We start from the raw sequence: 21,810 nt of genomic DNA on the forward strand, positions 1-21,810 counted from the left end.
CACACCGTCCCTACTATCACTTCAGTTAAGATGGAGACCTGGCCAGCTAAAACCTCATGCTGCAGACAGCATCCTTGGGGCTCAGGCTTCTCACCTGTCTGCAGCCAGTCTCATGCTTCTTACTGAAATCAGCAGCAGCAGCTTCATCAACTAAAGTAAGATTTCCTGGCCTTTAATCTTTTTTTAAAAACATGTATTTTATTGAAGTATACTTGATTTACAATGTTGTGTTAATTTCTGCTGTACAGCAAAGTGATTCAGTTATACATATACATATATCCTTTTTCAGATTCTTTTCCATCATAGATTACTAGAGGATATTGAATATAGTTCCCTGTGCTATACAGTAGGACCTTGTTGCTTCTGGCCTTTGATCTTGAAATCAAACTCTTAGAGGAAAACATAGGCAGAACACTCTACGACATAAATCACAGCAAGATCCTTTTTGACCCACCTCCTAGAGAAATGGAAATAAAAACAAAAATAAACAAATGGGACCTAAGGAAACTTAAAAGCTTTTGCACAGCAAAGGAAACCATAAAGAAGACCAAAAGACAACCCTCAGAATGGGAGAAAATATTTGCAAATGAAGCAACTGACAAAGGATTAATCTCCAAAATTTACAAGCAGCTCATGCAGCTCAATATCAAAAAAACAAACAACCCAATCCCAAAATGGGCAGAAGAACTAAATAGACATTTCTTCAAAGAAGGTATACAGATTGCCAAGAAACACATGAAGGATACTCAACACTACTAATCATTAGAGAAATGCAAATCAAACCTGCAATGAGTTATCACCTCACACCGGTCAGAATGGCCATCATCAAAAAATCTACAAACAATAAATGCTGGAGAGGGTGTGGAGAAAAGGGAACCCTCTTGCACTGTTGGTGGGAATGTAAATTGATACAGTTACTATGGAGAACAGTATGGAGGTTCCTTAAAAAAATACAAATAGAAGTACCCTATGACCCAGCAATCCCACTACTGGGCATATACCCTGAGAAAACCATAATTCAAAAAGAGTCATGTACCAAAACGTTCATTGCAGCTCTATTTATAATAGCCAGCACATGGAAGCAACCTAAGCGTCCAACAACAGATGAATGCATAAAGAAGATGTGGCACATATATACAATGGAATATTACTCAGCCATAAAAACAAACGAAATTGAGTTATTTGTAGTGAGGTGGATGGACCTAGAGTCTGTCATACAGAGTGAAGTCAGAAAGAGAAAAACAAATACCGTATGCTAACACATATATATGGAATCTAAGAAAAAAAAGTCATGAAGAACCTAGGGGGTAAGATGGGAATAAAGACACAGACCTACTAGAGAATGGACTTGAGGATATGGGGAGGGGGAAGGGTTAGCTGTGACAAAGTGAGAGAGTGGCATGGACATATATACACTACCAAACGTAAGGTAGATAGCTAGTGGGAAGCAGCTGCCTAGCACAGGCAGATCAGCTCGGTGGTTTGTGACCACCTAGAGGGGTGGGATAGGGAGGGCGGGAGGGAGGGAGACCCAAGAGGGAAGAGATATGGGAACATATGTAGATGTATAACTGATTCACTTTGTTATAAAGCAGAAACTAACACACCATTGTAAAGCAATTATACTCCAATAAAGATGTAAAAAAAAAAAAGAATCTGGATACTGATATTCATAAAATCAAAGACAGTCGAGTCAACTGTCCAAAGGAAAGATTCAGTCCTGAAAATTCCAGTCTGCTTCGCTGACCTTCTAATGTTGGTGCCTGTCCACCCTGAGTGAGGTCCCGGCTCTGTGTTCTGTGCCCTGGAGCTGCACAGTCGTTAAGAAACAAATTTACAAAAAAAATAAGAAGAAGAAGAAAGAAAGAAATTTACTCCTTTTGGTTTAATTGTTTCTGTTAAAAATTCCAGAGGTAGCAGTTTAAAACTGAAATCAAACTGAATCCTGGAGAGCTAAGAAGTAAATCACTTTATGTCTCTTGGATGTTTGCCAACCTAGCCTCCAGAAGTCTTAATCTGTGGTTTCTAAGAAAGCCTTCTAGCTTTTTCCATCCAATCCTACCAGGAGGTCCACCAGCTCCCTCCCACAGTGTATATGTACCCCAAGGCTGGAAACGGAGTCTGCCTCAGCCACCGGGGTCCAGGCGTCACACCCCAGCCAGGTTCTTCCCTGGGGAGCGAGGGCCCTTGAGGAGGACTGGCCCCTCAAAGTGAGCCATTGAGAGCACATTTAAACAGCTGCCCCGGGCAATCAGCCATCTGCACGGCTGAGAGAGGAAGCCTGCTTGGCCTCCTAGGATATTCTCTGCTTATGCAGATTAATAGTCAAGTTATAACCATGTAGGGACTGGGATTCGGAAGTGCAGTGGCTTCACCCTTCTCAGGTTCCCTGGTGGAGAAGGCAGGGCGTCCAGGAGAAGCAGGTGAGGGTGACGGCAGAGTTGGGTTCAGGGTGGGGACCCACGGGCTCTGTAAGGCCTGAGGGCCAGGATACCACACCTGCCCCCCAGGCCTGTGCGTGTACTCTACGGGATTCAGGAGGCACCTACTCTGTGCTGCTTAAGCATTCTGGCACCAAAGAATTCCCTGATACAGTGAGAGATCCAAAGAAATAAGGAAGGAGTCCTGAGGCCCTTTGGAGGACGGCATTCTCAGTCATTGTAACAGCGAGGTCAGCCCCTGCCATGGGCCTGCGTGGCTGCCGTGTGTCCACAGAGGAGCGAGGCAGCCCAAGCGTGGAGTGGGTGCCGCAGAGCCGAAGGATTTTGTTTTGGGAGTGATGAGACCATTGGCAGACTGGCAGCTGCAGAAAGAATGTTCTGACATTCTTGACTCTTTTAACATATTCGTGGCATCTATATACACTGTGGAATGAATGCCCAGATTCATGTTGAGTTTAATGGTTTTAAGTGCCCACGTGTGTAACCACGGCCACAGCAAGACCTAGACCACGTCCATCACAGCAGGAAGGGGGCACATCCTTTCTCAGTCCCTCAGTGGTAGCTTCCTATCGCTTCGTAACAAATGATCACACACTTCGTGGTTTAGGCCAGCATCTACTGATGATCTCAGGGTCAAGGTGTGGGCAGGGCTACATCCACTTCCAGGCTCCTCCGCGTTGTGGTGGGATTCAGTTCTGCACGGAAGCAGCATGGAGTCCCTCTCAGGAGGTCACCATCAGCTCCCAGAGGCTCCCTTGTTCCCTGGCTTGGGGCCCCTCCTCCTTCTTCAAGCCAGCGATGGTGGGTGGCGTCCTCTACACACTTCAGATTTCTCTGACCTTTTCTCCCTCATCGAACTCACTGCCTCATAATTCTGCTTTCAAGCGCCCTTGAGATGACCTTGTGCCCGCCCAGAAAATCCAGGAAATCTCTCTATTTTAAAGTCAGATGATGAGCAACCTGAGTTCGACTTGCGAAGTCCATTCCCAGCAGCACCTGGATCCTTGTCTGACTGCAGAGCAGGGAACGGGAATTGTGGGGGCATCTTTAGAACTTTGTCTATCACATAGCTACTGTGTTGAGCTTCATCTAAATGGAATCCCGCAATAGGAACTCTTCTGTGTCTGGCCTCTTCGCTCAGATTAAGGTCTCTAGGATTTATTCATGTTGTAGCATCAACAGTTTATTTCTTTTTTATTGCTGAGCAGTATTCTGTTTTGTATGGGTATATCATGCTTGGTCCATCCACTCACTTTTGGAGGGGCATTTAGTGGTTTCTAGATTTAGGTGATTATGAATAAAGCTGCTATGAACATTCAAGTACAGGCTGTTTTGTGGACATCTGTTTCCATTTTTCTGCAGTAAACACCCAAGAGTAGAGTTGCTGGATCAAGGGGAAGGTGTATTCCTAATTTAATAAGAAATCACCAAACTGTTTTCCAAAGTGGTTTATCACTTTGCTCTCCTACCAGCAACACAAGACAGTTCCATTATTCTGCATCCTCCTACCACTTGGTATTCTTTTTTTTTTTTTTTTTTTTTAAAGATATTCACCACGTATTTCTTCTTTAGGTCTTTTTTTAAAAAAATTATTTATTTATTTTTATATTTATTTTTGGCTGTGTTGGGTCTTCGTTTCTGTGTGAGGGCTTTCTCTAGTTGCGGCAAGCAGGGGCCACTCTTCATCGCGGTGCGCAGGCCTCTCACTATCGTGGCCTCTCTTGTTGCGGAGCACAGGCTCCAGACGCACAGGCTCAGTAGTTGTGGCGCATGGGCCTAGTTGCTCCGCGGCACGTGGGATCTTCCCAGACCAGGGCTCGAACCCATGTCCCCTGCATTGGCAGGCAGACTCTCAACCACTGCGCTACCAGGGAATCCCACCACTTGGTATTCTTAGTCTTCTTAAATTTAGCCATTTTGGTGGCTGTGTAGTGATACTACACTATCTGTGTAGTATTTCTATCACTACACAGATAGAAATCACTGTGTAGTGATTTCAAGTGACTGACTTGAAAATCTTGCCATGTGCTTACTGGTCATTCACATATCTTCTTTTTTGAAAGTCTTTTGCTCACATATTTATTGGGTTATTTTTATAGTTAATCTTCAGTTGCTGTTTATATATTATTGATATTTATAAATTATATATTATTTTATACATTTATACATTACTAATAATTTGCAGTTCTTATATGTATACAAGTGCTTTATCAGATATGTTTCATGAATGTTATTTCCCAGCTTGTGACTTTGACATTTAACAGTGACTTTTGATGCACAGACTTCTGATTTTGATGAAATTCAATTTATCCTTTGTTCTCCCCTTTACCATTAGTACCTTTTTTGGCCTCTCTGAAGCATGTTTGCTAACTCTAGGGTCATGAAGATTTTCTCCCCCATGCCTTCTTCTAGAAGCTTCATAGGTTTTGCTTCATGTTTAGTCTACAACCTACCTTGAAGTAATGTACGTATATGGTATGAGGCAGAGGGTCAAGGTTCTTTTTTCTTTCTTTACTTTTAAACATAGTATTGTATAGGTGTTCCTGAACCTATTGTTGAAAAGACTTTCCTTTCCTTTCCCGTGGTGACTTTTCTAAAAACACATCAGTTGACAATGTTGTGGGTCCACTTCCGGACTCTATCCTCTCCTGTGATACATGGCTCATCTCTCCTCGCGGTCCCTCACTGCAGCTGGAAGGCAGGTACTCAAAGTCCTCCAGCTCTCTTCTCCACTGCAGGGCTGTCCTACCTCAGGTCCTCACAGACTCAATGCCATCTCAATCAAATTCCAGACAATTGTTTTCATTTGGGAACCTGACAAGCTGAACCTAAAATTTTTATGTAAATGACTCATATTTTACATTTTACCCTGAAGAGAAGAGCAGAGAGAAGGAGACAGAGGCTCAAAGGGCTTGGATTGTGGTCCTAGCAGAAGGGCTAGGGCTTCTTGAAGGGAATTCAGCAGGATTTCCTGATGGATGGATGGATGGTGGGGGGTCAGGAAAAGTAGAGGAGCTCTCAGGCTTTCAGAAAAGCATGACGATTGTCTGCTCTGCCACGGCCTGAGCTCGGATGGGCTGGGTGAACCCTGGAGGTTCCAAGGGAGCCAGAATGGGTTTGCCAGGGACGTGGTTGTCGGGGACCCAGTGAGCTTAGTGGTTCTGCAGCAGTGATGCTGTCCCTAAGGGAGGCTCAGGCACTTGGCCCTTGTGGCAGCCAGAGCAGCTCCACCCATCTGATCTGTGGGCATTCCCTAAGATTTTAGTCAAAACCACATTCAGAGACCTTCAAGATGGTGGAGGAGTAAGACGTGGAGATCACCTTCCTCCCCACAAATACATCAGAAATACATCTACATGTGGAACAACTCCTACAGAACACCTGCTGAACGCTGGCAGAAGACCTCAGACTTCCCAAAAGGCAAGAAACTCCCCATGAACCTGGGTAGGGCAAAAGATAAAAGAAAATATAGAGACAAAAGAATAAGGACGGGACCAGCACCTTGGGGAGGGAGCTGTGAAGGAGGAAAAGTTTCTACACACTAGGAAGCCCCCTCACTGGCAGAGATGGGGGGCGGCGGGTGGGAAGCTTCGGAGCCATGGAGGAGAGCGCAGCAACAGGGGTGCAGAGGGCAAAGCGGAGAGATTCCCGCACAGAGGATCGGTGCCGACCAGCACTCACCAGCCTGAGAGGCTTGTCTGCTCACCCGCCGGGGTGGATGGGGGTTGGGAGCTGAGGCTCAGGCTTTGGAGGTCAGATCCCAGGGAGAGGACTGAGGTTGGCTGCGTGAACACAGCCTGAAGGGGGCTAGTGTGCCACAGCTAGCCGGGAGGGAGTCTGGAAAAAAGTCTGGAACTGCCTAAGAGGCAAGAGACCATTGTTCCGGGGTGCGCGAGGAGAGGATTCACAGCACCGCCTAAACGAGCCCCAGAGACAGGCATGAGCCGCGACTATCAGTGTGGACACCAGAGAGGGCATGAAATGCTAAGGCTGATACTGCAGCCACCAAGAAGCCTGTGTGCAAGCACAGGTCACTATCCAGGATCCTGTGATCCAGGGACAACTTCCCCGGGAGAACACACAGTGTGCCTCAGGCTGTTGCAATGTCATGTTGGCCTCTGCCACCTCAGGCTCGCCCTGCATTCCATACACCCCCCTTCCCCCCCCCCCCCCCCCCCCCCCCGGCTGAGTGAGCCAGAGACCCCTAAAGAGCCATTACTTTAACCCCATCCTGTCTGAGAGGCAACAGACACCCTCAGGCAACCTACATGTAGAGGCAGGGCCTATCCAAAGCTGAACCCCCGGAGCTGTGAGAACAAAGAAGAGAAAGGGAAACTTCTCCCAGCAGCCTCAGGAGCAGCGGATTAAATCTCCACAATCAACTTGATGTACCCTGCATCTGTGGAATACATGAATAGACAACGAATCATCCCAAAATTGAGGTAGTGAACTTTGGGAGCAACTGTAGACTAGGGGTTTGCTGTATGTGACTGACTGGTTTCTGGTTTTATGTTTATCTTAGTTTAGTATTTAGAGTTTATTATCATTGGTAGATTTGTTTATTGATTTGGTTGCTCACTTCTTTTTTTCTTTCTTTTTTCTCTATTTTTATTACTTTTCACTTTTTTATTTTAATAACTTTATTTCTTTATATTTTCTTTCTTTCTTTCCCTCCCTCCCTCCCTCTTGCCCTCTCCCCTTCTTTCTTTCTTTCCTTCCTTCCTACCTTCCTTCCTTCCTTCCTTCCTTCCTTTTTCTTTCTTTCTTTCTCCCTTTCTTCTGAGCCATGTGGCTGACGGGTCTTGGTGCTCTGGCTGGGTGTCAGGTCTGTGCCTCTGAGGTGGGAGAGCCGAGTTCAGGATATTGGTCCACCAGAGACCTCCAGGCTGTATGTAATATCAAACAGCAAAAGCTCTCCCAGACATCTCTATCTCAACGCTAAGACCCAGCTCCACTAACAACCAGCAAGCTACAGTGCCGGACACCCTATGACAAATAACTAGTAAGAAAGGAACACAACACCACCCATTATCAGAGAGGCTGCCTCAAATAATAATAAGGTCACAGACATCCCAAACCACACCACCGGACACGTTCCTGCCCACCAGATAGACAAGATCCAGCCTCATCCACCAGAACACAGGCAGCAGTCCCCTCCACCAGGAAGCCTAAACAACTCACTGAACCAACTTTAGCCACTGGGGGCAGACACCAAAAACAACAGGAACAACAAACCTGCAGCCTGCAAAAAGGAGACGCCAAACACAGTATGTTAAGCAACATGAGAAGACAGAGAAACACATAGCAGATGAAGGAGCAGGGTAAAAACCCACCTGACCAAACAAATGAAGAGGAAATAGGCAGTCTACCTGAAAAAGAATTCAGAGTAATGATAATAAAGATGATCTAAAATCTTGGAAATAGAATGGAGAAAATAAAAGAAACGTTTAACAAGGACATAGAAGAACTAAAGAGCAGACAGACAACGATGAACAACACAATAAATGAAATTAAAAATACTCTAGGGCTTCCCTTGTGGCGCAGTGGTTGAGAGTCTGCCTGCGATGCAGGGGACACAGGTTCGTGCCCAGGTCCAGGAAGATCCCACATGTCGTGGAGTAGCTGGGCCCGTGAGCCATGGCTGCTGAGCCTGCACGTCCAGAGCCTGTGCTAGGCAATGGGAGAGGCCACAACAGTGAGAGGCCCATGTACCGCAAAAAAAAACAAAAAACAAAAAAACGAACAAACAAACAAAAAACCTCTAGAAGGAATCAATAGCAGGATAACTGAGGCAGAAGAACAGATATGTGACCTGAAAGATAAAATAGTGGAAATAACTATCACAGAGCAGAAGAAAGAAAAAAGAATGAAAAGAATTGAGGACAGACTCAGAGACCTCTGGGACAACATTAAGCACACCAACATTCGAATTATAGGGGTCCCAGAAGAAAAAGAGAAAAGAAAGCGACTGAGAAAATATTTGAAGAGATTATACTTGAAAACTTCCCTCTATGTGAAAGGAAATAGTCAATCAAGTCCAGGAAGTGCAGAGAGTCCCATACAGGATAAATCCAAGGAGAAACATGCCAAGACACATATTAATCAAACTATCAAAAATTAAATACAAAGAAAAATTATTAAAAGCAGCAAGGGAAAGACAACAAATAATATACAAGGGAATCCCCGTAAGGTTAACAGCTGATCTTTCAGCAGAAACTCTGCAAGCCAGAAGGGAGTGGCAAGACATATTTAAAATGATGAACGGGAAAAACCTACCACCAAGATTACTCTACCCAGCAAGGATCTCATTCAGATTCGATGGAGAAATTAAAAGCTTTACAGACAAGCAAAAGCTAAGAGAATTCAGCACCACCAAACCAGCTTTGCAACAAATGCTAAAGGAACTTCTCTAGGCAAAAACAGAAGAGAAGGAAAAGGCCTACAATAACAAACCCAAAACAATTAGGAAAATGGTAATAGGAACATACATATCGATAATTACCTTAAATGTAAATGGATTAAATGCTCCCACCAAAGGACATAGACTGGCTGAATGGATACAAAAATAAGACCCATATATATGCTGTCTACAAGAGACCCATTTCAGACCCAGGGACATATACAGACTGAAAATGAGGGGATGGAAAAAGATATTCCATGCAAATGGAAATCAAAAGAAAGCTGGAGTAGCAATTCTTATATCAGACAAAATAGACTTTAAAATAAAAACTGTTACAAGAGATAAAGAAGGACACTATATAATGATCAAGGGATCAATCCAAGAAGAAGATATAACAATTATAAATATTTATGCACCCAACATAGGAGCACCTCAATACATAAGGCAAATGCTAACAGCCATAAAAGGGGAAATCGACAGTAACACAATCATAGTAGGGGACTTTAACACCCCACTTTCACCAATGGACAGATCACCCAAAATGAAAATAAATAAGGAAACACAAGCTTTAAATGACACATTTAAGAAGATGGGCTTAATTGATATTTATAGGACACTCCATACAAAAACAACAGAATACACTTTCTTCTCAAGTGCTCATGGAACATTCACCAACATAGATCATATCTTGGGTCACAAATCAAGCCTTAGCAAATTAACGAAAATTGAAATCATATCAAGTATCTTTTCTGACCACAATGTTATTAGACTAGATAGCAATTACAGGAAAAAAATCTGTAAAAAGTACAAACACATGAAGGCTAAACAATACACTACTTAATAACCAAGAGATCACTGAAGAAATCAAAGAGGAAAAAAAAATACCTAGAAACAAATGACAATGAAAACACGACGAGCCATAACCCATGGGATGCAGCAAAAGCAGTTCTAAGAGGGAAGTTTATAGCAATACATTCCTACAACAAGAAACAAGAAACATCTCAAATAAACAACCTAAACTTACACCTAAAGCAATTAGAGAAAGAAGAACAAAAAAACCCCAAAGTTAGCAGAAGGAAAGAAATAATAAAGATCATATCAGAAATAAATGAAAAATAAATGAAGGAAACAATAGCAGAGATCAATAAAACTAAAAGCTGATTTTTTGAGAAGATAAACAAAATTCATAAACAATTAGCCAGACTCATCAAGAAAAAAAGGGAGAAGAGTCAAATCAATGGAATTAGAAATGCAAAGGAGAAGTAACAACTGACACTGCAGAAATACAAAGGATCATGTGAGATTATTACAAGCAACTATATGCCAATAAAATGGAAAACCTGGAAGAAGTGGACAAATTCTTAGAAAAGCACAACCTTCTGAGACTGAACCAGGAAGAAATAGAAAATATAAACAGACCAATCACAAGCACTGAAGTTGAGACTGTGATGAAAAATCTTCCAGAAAACAAAAGCCCAGGACCAGATGGCTTCACAGGCAAATTCTATCAAACATTTAGAGAAGAGCTAACACTCATCCTTCTAAAACTCTTCCAAAATATAGCAGAGGGAGGAACACTACCAAACTCATTCTACGAGGCCACCATAACCCTGATACCAAAACCAGACGAAGATGTCACAAAGAAAGAAAACTACAGGCCAATATCACTGATGAACATAGGTGCAAAAATCCTCAACAAAATACTAGCAAACAGAATCCAACAACACATTAAAAAGATCATACACCATAATCAAGTGGGGGTTTATCCAAGGGATGCAAGCATTCTTCAGTATATGCAAATCAATCAATGTGATAAAGCATATTAACAAATTGAAGGATAAAAACCATATGATCATCTCAATAGATGCAGAAAAAGCTTTTGACAAAATTTAACACACATTTATGATAAAAACCCTCCAGAACATAGGCATAGAGGGCACTTTCCTCAACACAATAAAGGCCATATATGACAAACCCATAGCCAACATCATTCTCAATGGTGAAAAACTGAAACCATTTCCTCTTAGATCAGGAACAAGACAAGGTTGTCCACTCTCACCACTATTATTCAACATAGTTTTGGAAGTTTTAGCCACAGCAATCAGAAAAGAAAAAGAAATAAAAGGAATCCAAATCGGAAAAGAAGAAGTAAGGCTGTCACTCTTTGCAGATGACATGATAGTATACATAGAGAATCCTAAAGATGCAACCAGTAAACTATTAGAGCTAATCAATGAATTTGGTAAAGTAGCAGGATACAAAATTAATGCACAGAAATCTCTTGCAGTCCTATACACTAATGATGAAAAATTTGAAAGAGAAATTAAGGAAACACTCCCATTTACCATTGCAACAAAAAGAATAAAATAGCAAGGAATAAACCTACCTAAGGAGACAAAAGACCTGTATGCAGAAAACTATAAGACACTGATGAAAGAAATTAAAGATGAAACCAACAGATGGAGAGATACACCATGTACTTGGATTGCAAGAATCAACACTGAAAATGAGTATACTACCCAAAGCAATCTACAGATTCAATGCCATCCCTATCAAACTACCAATGGCATTTTTCACAGAACTAGAACAAAAAATTTTACAATTTGTAATGAAGCACAAAAGCGCCCAAATAGCGAAAGCAATCTTGAGAAAGAAAAATGGAGCTGGAGGAATCAGTCTCCCGGATTTCAGACTATGCTACAAAGCTACTGTAATCAAGACAGTATGGTACTGGCATAAAAACAGAAAGGTAGATCAATGGAACAGGATAGAAAGCCCAGAGATAAACCCATGCACATATAGTCACCTTATTTTTGACAAAGGAGGCAAGAATATACAATGGAGAAAAGACTGCCTCTTCAATAAGTGGTGCTGGGAAAACTGGACAGCTACTTGTAAAAGAATGAAATTAGAACACTCCCTAACACCATAGACAAAAATAAACTCAAAATGGATTAAAGGCCTAAATGTAAGGCTAGACACTATAAAACTCTTAGAGGAAAACATAGGCCGAACACTCTATGACATACATCACAGAAAGATCCTTTTTGACCCACCTCCTAGAGAAATGGAAGTAAAAACAAAAATAAACAAATGGGACCTAATGAAACTTAAAAGCTTTTGCACAGCAAAGGAAACCATAAACAAGATGAAAAGACAACCCTCAGAATGGGAGAAAATATTTGCAAATAAAACAACTGATAAAGCATTAATCTCCAAAACTTACAAGCAGCTCATGCAGCTCAATATCAAAAAAAAACAAACAACCCAATGCAAAAATGGGCAGAAGACCTAAATAGACATTTCTCCAAAGAAAATATACAGATTGCCAACAAACACATGAAAGGATGCTCAACATCACTAATCATTAGAGAAATGCAAATCAAAACTACAGTGAGGTATCACCTCACACCAGTTAGCATGGCCATCATCCAAAAATCTACTAACAGTAAATGCTGGAGAGGCTGTGGAGAAAAGGGAACACGCTTGCACTGTTGGTGGGAATGTAAGTTGATACAGCCACTATGGAGAACAGTACAGAGGTTCCTTAAAAAACTAAAAATAGAACTACCATATGACCCAGCAATTCCACGACTGGGCATATACCCTGAGAAAACCATAATTCAAAAAGAGTCATGTACCACAATGTTCATTGCAGCTCTATTTACAATAGCCAGGACATGGAAGCAATGTATGTGTCCATCGACAGATGAATGGATAAAGAAGATGTGGCACATATATACAATGGAATATTACTCAGCCATAAAAAGAAATGAAATTGAGTTATTTGTAATGAGGTGGATGGACCTAGAGTCTGTCATACAGAGTGAAGTAAGTGAGAAAGAGAAAAACAAATACCCTATGCTAACACATATATATGGAATCTAAAAAAAAAAAATTCTGAACAATCTAGGGGCAGGACAGGATTAAAGATGCGGACGTAGAGCATGGACTTGAGGACACGGGGAGAAGGAAGGGTAAGTTGGGACAAAGTGAGAGAGTGGCACAGACATATATATACACTACCAAATGTAAAACCGATAGCTAGTGGGAAGCAGCCACATAGCACAGGGAGATCAGCTTGTTGCTTTGTGATCACCTAGAGTGGTGGGATTGGGTGTGTGGGAGGGAGACACAAGAGGGAGAAGATACAGGGATATATGTACATGTATAGCTGATTCACTTTGTTATAAACACACCTTTGTAAAGGAATTATACTCCGATAAAGATGTTAAAAAAGAAACAAACCACATTCAGAAAAAAGCCTGCAATGATGTGACTGATAAGGGCTTAATTTCCAAAATACACAAACAGCTCATACAACTCAATAACAAAAACTCAAACAACCCAATCAAATAATAGGCAGAAAACCTAAATAGACATTTCTCCAAAGAAGACATACAGATGACCAACAGACGCATGAAAAGATGCTCCACATCACTAATTATCAGAGAACTACAATGAGATATCACCTCACACCAGTCAGAATGGCCATCATCAAAAAAATCTACAAACAGTAAATGCTGGAAAGGGTGTGGAGAAATGGGAACCCTCCTACACTGTTGGTGGGAATATAAATTGGTACAGCCACTATGGAGAACAGTATGGAGGTTCCTGAAAAAACTAAAAATAGAGTTACCATATGATCCAGTAATCCCACTTCTGGGCATATATCCAGAGAAAACTGTAAGTTGAAAAGATACATGCACCCCAATGTTCGTTGCAGCACTATTTACAATAGCCAAGATATCGAAGCAACCTAAATGTCCAACAACAGATTAATAGATACAAAATATGTGGTATATATAGACAATGGAATATTCACCATAAAAAAGAATGAAATAATGCCATTTGCAGCAACATGTATGGACCTAGAAATAATCATACTAAGTGAAGTAAGTCAGACAGAGAAAGACAAATATCATATGATATCATTTATATGTGGAATCTAAAATATGATACAAATGAACTTATTTACAAAACAGAAACAGACTCACAGACATAGAAAACAAACTTATGGTTACCAAAGGGGAAAAGGAGTGGAGGAGGGATAAATTAGGAGTTTGGGATTAGCAGATACCAACTACTATGTACAAAATAGATAAACAACACTGTCCTACTATATAGCACAGGGAACTCTATTCAATATCCTGTAATAAACCACAATGGAAAAGAATTTAAAAAAAGAAAAAAGAAAAAAGCTTGCAAACAACTGCCAGGGCAGCACGTAAAGGAGAGCTTTACCTAAGGTGCACGGAGTCAGGAACTGGCTCATGCAGGTGGCCAGAAACATGGGTTGGGAGAACAACGTGTGGCTCCCACTGGGGAATCCAGGGGAGGGCGCCCAGGGCCGGGTCAAGCACCAAGCCCAGACAGACAAAGCCTCGCCCCTCACATCCACTCGTTGGGCTTTAGATGGGCTGGTGGACTGGAAAGCAGGTCCTGCCTGAGACTGTCAGGCCCAAGTGAGCCTTCGAAGCAGCCAGAAGCTTCTGTGAGCAAGACCATGAGGAGCAGGTTAGGGAGGCAGCTGAGGAGGGATGCAGGGCAGCACAGGAGGGAGGCAGCTGAGGAGGGATGCAGGGCAGCACAGGAGGGAGGCAGCTGAGGAGTGCTGAGGACGGGGCTCCGGCCTGGGGGTTCAGTGTGGCTAGAATGTACTAGCCACAGGAGAAGGTCCAATCTTCTATATTTGTCTGTTTCTTTGCTTTTGAGTTTGTTTGTGATGGGAGGCATTTGCATATACCTACTATGTGTCAGGAATTGTGCTACTTTACACCTGACATCTCCTTTAATAGTCATGACAGTCCTGCTGTAGACAGGATGATGATGGTGATGTCTGCTTTGGCTTTGAAAAAAACCAAACAGCTTAAAGAAATCAAGCAGCATGGTAAGCTCACACAGGTGCAAGGAATGTAGCCCCACCTGGAACCCAGGTGTGTAAAATGCTCACTCTCTGGACCACAACTTCCTGTTGCCTGGGAAGTGAGATGGAAGACAAATGGGGCCCCAGGGGCCCAAGAACAAGAGCCAGTGTGGACAAGTTTTATGTACATATTACATTCAGATTTTATATTCTATGTTCTGTGTGTTTCCCAAATTACCTGTCACTATGGTAGAGAGACACAAATTGAATTCTTAAGGTCCAGAAACAGCAAATTGTACATAAGCACAAAAGTTATGTGTGTGTATCATTTTAAAATATACATATGTATACATTATATATTTATAATATATATACATGTTTTCAATCCCAACTGAAACATTTACAACCTATTCTTTTCCTCTTTCTGTCCAGATGAGGCCCTTACTCTGCTCTTGTTCACACAGGGCCCTCGGGGAGTGGTTAGAGGGGACAGGGAGGGGCCAGGACACAGGATCAAAGGCAGAGGCAGAGAAAGGGCTGACAGATTCATGGTGCAGAGTACGCTCGTGTGTCCTGTGTGTGTGTTGTGTGCATGGGGTGTATTGTGCATGTGCGAGTTATTTGTGGGGTGGGGGTGGAGTGGGTATGGGTTTCTGTCTATGGCATGTGCATGTGCAGTGAGTGTATGCCATGTGTTGTGCTGTGTGGCATGTGCGAGGTCTGTGTGTAGACTCTGCATGCATTTGTGGTGGGGGTGAGGGGGTGTTTTGCATGTGTGGTATGTATGGCTTGTATGGTGTGTGTGGTGTATTATGTCCCAGATTGCATAGCATGTGTGGTGTGACTGGTGCATGATACGTATGTTGTATGTTGTGTGTGCACATTGTGTGTGGTGTGCATGTGAGATCTGAGTGCACAGTGTGTGTGCACAAAGGGGCATGCGCACCCATGTAAAGTGTGCATGCATGTGAGATATACGTATGCACATGAGATGTGTGCACGTGTCATGTGTGTGTGATGTGTATTATGTGATTAGCGTGTGTGCTGTCTGGCAGGGGTTGAACAGTGGGTGTGCAGGGTGAATATGTTGTGTGGTGTGTGTGTGTGTGTGTGTGGTGGGTATGGATGGTGACTGTGCAGTGCGTGTGTGTGTGTACTGTTGCATGTACACACTTAGCCTCCTGGGGGGCAGCTATTACTCTGTCTCCCTCAGGGCAGCCACAGACATGAAGGGTCGCTGAATCGTGAAGGATGTGGGGGATGCACTGGATGCACAGGGGTGCGCTGGGGACTGCAGCCACGCATGCATTCAGTTGCGTGGGGCAGCCTGCATTTGAAACCCAAGCTGCCCTCCTCTGAGTGCCCCACCCAGGCCCAGATGAGCAGATGACTGATGCTCCTCGGTAGCCTCTGAGCCTGCATCCTGAAGGGGCGGGGCCGGGGGCAGTTCTAAATGTGCACGCACACCAGCAGTGTGGACCCTGCACGGCTGGGGCACCTTCATGCTCACCCACCCCCATCACAAATCTGCTGGGAACTGAGGCCTGAAATCACGGAATGAACCGTTGAAAGTGGAGAACGATCAGTTAGTTTTTCAGACTCGTTTTCTGGAAGGGCTTAATCTATGCCTCGGGCCAAACATTCCATTACTTAAGTCAGGAACTCCGATAGCTACACTCCCGTGTGGTTGCCCCAGTGCTGCATGAAGCCTTGGTTCTGGAGTAGGGCCCTCCTCCCACCCCACTGCCTTTCTCCAACCACGAGAAAGACTGTGCTGGTTGCACATGGGCAGGAAGTGATGAAGGATGAGGCTCACGCCCCCAGTACTGAGCTATCTCCGTGGCGGCTATGGGGAACCCATGAATGTCACACCATGGGAGCAGCGCCAGTATCAACATCAGTGGGCCTTTCTGGATATTCTTAGAGTCCAGTCTCCATTACAGAAGAACATTATTAAGAACACAGTTCATTTATCTCAACCAAAGTTAAACATCTAGATAAGCCTCCACCAAAATCACCGGTTTGAATCCAGTGGTCCACATACATCCTAATATTCCAGTCATGGATGCTCTTGGCTTGCAATGTTTGGCCCAAGCAAACGCAGAATAACCTAGATTTCACATCAGCACCTCTTGCTAGATCCACAGAGTTATTGTGAAACTTTACTATTTTACCATCTTCACTTGCAAAGCCCTGGCAAGTTGATTTTAGCCTCAGGGAGATACAAAGTGCTGCAGACCTGGGGTAGGCTTTTAGAGGCGTCCAGTTATAAACACACACACACACAAACGCACAGAAGTAGAGAGTTGGAAACGTGTCAAATTCCTCTCAACATGGGAAGTCACTTAGTACTGTTGGTACATGGAGTTCTTTAAAATAAATTGGTCAGAATGTAGATGGCTAACAAAAGGAACTGAATTTTCTAACATTACTTGTAAAATGTAAACCATGGCAGACAATCTGTGTTCGTGGTTTTGAAAAGTTCCCTTTACTGCCAAAATGTATGACATCTAACAACAATGGAATTATACCTCCTGTACACAATTCATCTGTGTCAACAACAATCCTGTAAAGCTACATAGCTGATGTTGACATCTGTCACATTAACTGTCTAGTGTACAACTTCTGTTTTGGAAGGCAGTAGTCCATCTGGAGATTAAATAGGTAATATTTACAACCACCCTTTTCCACATGTGAGTTAAGTAATACTATTCTATTTCAAGAATAGCTATATAATGCTGACATCAGCCAGTTTGGGATTCTTTGATTAAAAAATATCATATACAAAACTACTGCATGCTTATTCTAATACTGAAGCATTGATCAGTGATATCACAGTAAACAAACTCAAACCATACTTGGGAGTTTTGTTTCTGGCAATGGAGGACTAGGTTGTTTCAGACCAACACTCACATTGGAATAACTAGAAAACGTGGCAAAATGTAAGAAAGAAGGCTGTTAGGTGACATCAGAGAATACAAGGGCAGTGAAGAATTTTAAGGCTAAGATCTGGGAGGAGGCTGAAGATAGGAGAGGTGAGCCTTGCACTGAGAGCCACTTTCCCCACTGCGGGTATCACCAATGATGAGAGCAGTGGCTAAGAGGCTGAAAAGGCGAGCAGAACTTTCAACAAATCTGGATCTGGGAAGACAAAAACTAGAATTCAGGGCCCATGGAGAAGAACAGACCTTGGTCAACACCCTGGGCTTTCAGCTGGGAACTGAAAGGATGGTATCCCAAGAGTCAGAGTGAACTAGAAGTAGAGCAGTCATAGTATAGAAATAAGTCCAACTTCAGATCACTTAAATCTCTGATTCTCTCATTAAAGTGGTCTTGCATTGCTAATATCCCCATCCAAACTGCCTGAAATAAACAAGTTGAATCACCTCTGGAAAATGATAAACCAGAGCCTAAATTTGTATCGCAAAATTTTAATATCTAATCCAATATCCAGCATTTGTTAAAATGATCAGGATTATGAGAAATTAAGACAGGACAGAAAAATAACAGAAAATCAAACAGCAGGAACAGAAAAACAGGAGATCTAGACAAACATATATTTTAAAATAATTATAACAAATATGTTGAAATTAAAGAATTTTGGCAGAGAACTGGGAAATATAAAATAAGCCAAGTGGACCCTCTGGAACTGAAAAATAGAATAACTAAAAATAAGAGCTCAATGGATATGTTTGAGAGCTGACTTGGTACACACATAAAGAGAATTAATAAACTGGAAGACAGGTCAGAAGGAAAACTCCAGTCTGAAGCTTGTGTGTGCATGTGTACATACAGACACACACATACACATATGCATGCACAGTCAAAGTGGGAGTGGGAGGGTGGTGGATGAGAAATATAAGTGTAAGTGCATAAGCATAAGCACAGACAAGGAGCATCAGATCCAAAATACATATAATTGAGTCCTAGAAAGAAAGAATACAGTATAGAGGATGGGACAGAAGCAATATTTTTAAAAAGATAATGACAGAATTTTCTGAAATTAATGAAAGATACCAAGCCACAGATTCAGAAGCGGTATGAACCCCAAGGAGGAAAAACAGAAGGAAAACACAAGTAGGCACATTTTAATAGAACTGCTGGAAACCTAAGATGAAGAACAGAATTTTACAACCAGGAAGAGAAAAAAGACACATTATCTTCAAATGAGCAATAAGGAGATAGACACTGACTTCTCAATGGAATAATGAAGTCCAGAAGAAGATGGAATGATATATTCAAAGGGCTGAAAGAAAACAAATGCCAGTCTAGATCCTTATATCTTGTAAAAATTATCTTCCAAAAGTAAAAGCAAAATTTAAAAAAATCCAGGTAAACAAAGTCTGAGAGCATTTATTGCTAGTGGACCACAGTAAGGAAAATACTTAAGGGTGTTCTTTAGACAGAAGGAAATGATCCCAGATTGAAGCCCAGAGGTACAGGAAAGAATAAAGAGCAGTGGAAAGTTTCTAAATGTCTAAATGAGTACTGACTCCATAGAGAATAATGTTTGCTTTATGGGGTTTAAAATAGAATCAAATTACGGGACAGCATTAGCATGAAAGACAGGAGGGGGTAAATGGAGTTAAATTCTAAATTCCTTGAACTATCTGAAGTGTCATAGAGGCACTAATTTAAGGGGAACTCTGTTGTCGAGGATGCATGTTATAATCTCTATAGTAACTGCTAAAAGAATAGGAAGGGATGCATGGCTAATAAACTAGAAGGGGAAAATTGATAATAAACATTTTGATTTATACAAAATAAGCCAAGAAGGATGGAAAAAGGGAACAAAGAACAGATTGGAAAAACAGAAAAAGTGCAATGTTAGATCTATAACCAAATATATCACATCCAGTGTAGGTAAACGAAATACTCCATGTTATAGATAGATTATCAGACTGGATGAAAAAAAAAACCCTAATTATATATTGCTTAGAAGAGCTACATCTTAAATACAAGGTGTCAGGAAGGTTGAAAGTAAAAAGATAGAAAAACATATGTGCAAACACTAACCAAATGAAAGCTAATGTAGAAATACTCATTTTGGAAAAGTAGATTTTAAGGAAAATAAAATTTTAATAAAGTTAGAAGAAAATGTGTTTATCATTCTAAAGGAGTCAGTCCAATAGGAAGATGTGACAAGACTGAATGTACTTAATCTCAAAGTATACAAAGCAAAAGCCAACAGGAAATAAAGGAGAAATATACACGTCCACAATCACAGTTGGAGGTTTGAACAAAGTGCTTCTTCAGAACAAGACGATGAAATTAGTATAGATTTAAATGCAGCCTATAGTCGGCTCCTCAGCCATGGGAATCCCATGCCTCACACTGCAGACATGTGGCTCCAGTGTTTCGGTGTTGCCCTTTTTGGTGTGAGCGATGAGGACCTAGGGCCTGGCACCTCTGGCTACTCTTCCTTTCACTGTCTATGTAAGTAATAAACTGAATCCAAAGGTGGTTTGTTGTATCTTTACCAGATGAGTCAGTCAGTGCTTGCCCTTGTCTTGTTTTGTGTGTGTGTTAGAAATCAACGACAAAAAGATAAATAGAAAATTTTCAAAAGCTTGGGAATTTAGCAGAAATGTCTAGCCTTCAATATAAATACATGAAAAGAAGAGGTTGAACTGAACATCAATAACCTAAGTTGGGGGTTGGCAAATTATGGCCCGTAGGCCAATTCCAGCCTGCCTGTTTTTGTGCGATGCACGGGGTAAGAACAGCTTTTACATTTTTAAATAGTTAAAAAAGAATGTGACAGAGACCACACATGGCTTGCAAAGCCTAGTGTGTTTACTATCTGTCCTTTTGCAGAAAAATTTGCCAATCCCTGATGGAAGTATCCATGTTAATTAGTTTAAAAGAATAGCAATTTAAACCAAAAGATAACAAAGGAAGGAGAAAAAGGAACAAAAAATGGTTAAAACAAAGAAAAATCAGTGAGTTGATAGAACTATAACCAAATATAGTAAGCATTTATAAAGATAAGACCAGAACTTCAAGAAATAGACAACTAACAATAGAAAGAATTAATAAAGCCAAAAGGTTGTTCTTTGGAAAGACTTAACATAATCAATAACCCTGGAAAGACGGATCTATCTCTCTCTCTCTGTCTCTATCTCTCTCCATCTCCATCTATATGCAAAAGAAGCCAGACACACAAGAATATATATTGTATGATTCCATGTATACAAAGTTCAAGAACAGAAAAAAACTAATCTAAGGTATTAGAAGCCATGGTTGTGGTTACCTGTGGGGAGAAGGAAGGTTAGTGACAGGAAGAGGGAAAGAAAGGGACTTACGGGCTACTGATAATGTCATAGTTTTTGATTTGTTATCAGTGATGGTTATCAGTGATGAAGTATGAGAATTCATTAGACTGTATACTTATAATTTTTGTAATTTCTATGTGCATACAATACTTCAATAAGAACCTTTAAAACATTATTTTTTTGGTTTTAAATTGCAAATCCTTTGTAACTGACTTTGTGCCAGGTTTTGCACAATGTGACATGTTAGGTGGCTACTTAGAACACATTTGATTTTAAAAGCGTCTGGGGATAGAAACTAGAAGAATGGGAGCAAGGGGAGATGGAGACGCTTTCCACTGAACAGCATTTTGTCCCTGTTAGGGTTTGTATTATGTGCATGCTTTACTTATTAAAAAGAAATGAACTATTAAAAAGCGGGGAAAAAGTTATTAATATGCAACAAAATATAAATAGCATATTTATAAATATAAAAATATAAATAAGTATGTAGTTTTATATACTTGTACCTTTTAAATTAGTCTATTATGATTCATTCTTAGTCCAAATTTAATACCAAATTAAAAGCAATGGTCTTTATTCTTATAGGCCTGATTATTATCACCAAAATAATTCTGGCAAGAAGAAGAGGGAAGTATGCTAATAGCTCCAAAATCATGACATAAACATTAACAGTTCACAACAAACTGTTAGAGGAACAACCATGACTAATAAGGCAAATGATACACAGTGATAGAATAAAACTTCCTAAATATCAGGAAATAAAAAGAAAATGAATCTGAAACTGGTCTTTTCCAAGGGCTTATCAGTAGTCCATTGGGATCTTTCCAG

At 41.4% G+C, this 21,810-nt stretch overlaps 1 long non-coding RNA gene across 1 annotated transcript in view; it reads right to left on the reverse strand.

Moving 5' to 3' along the window:
* Positions 1-230: 230 nt before the first annotated feature.
* Positions 231-21,810, reverse strand: part of LOC109552613 (uncharacterized) — a 253,921-nt gene continuing 232,341 nt past the window's right edge. The window contains exon 5 of the long non-coding RNA XR_012330239.1: positions 231-457. This is a non-coding gene — a long non-coding RNA (uncharacterized lncRNA). The remainder of the gene's footprint in view (positions 458-21,810) is intronic.

The sequence above is a fragment of the Tursiops truncatus genome, chromosome 2 (genome assembly GCF_011762595.2).
Source record: "Tursiops truncatus isolate mTurTru1 chromosome 2, mTurTru1.mat.Y, whole genome shotgun sequence".
Taxonomy (NCBI): Eukaryota; Metazoa; Chordata; class Mammalia; order Artiodactyla; family Delphinidae; genus Tursiops; species Tursiops truncatus.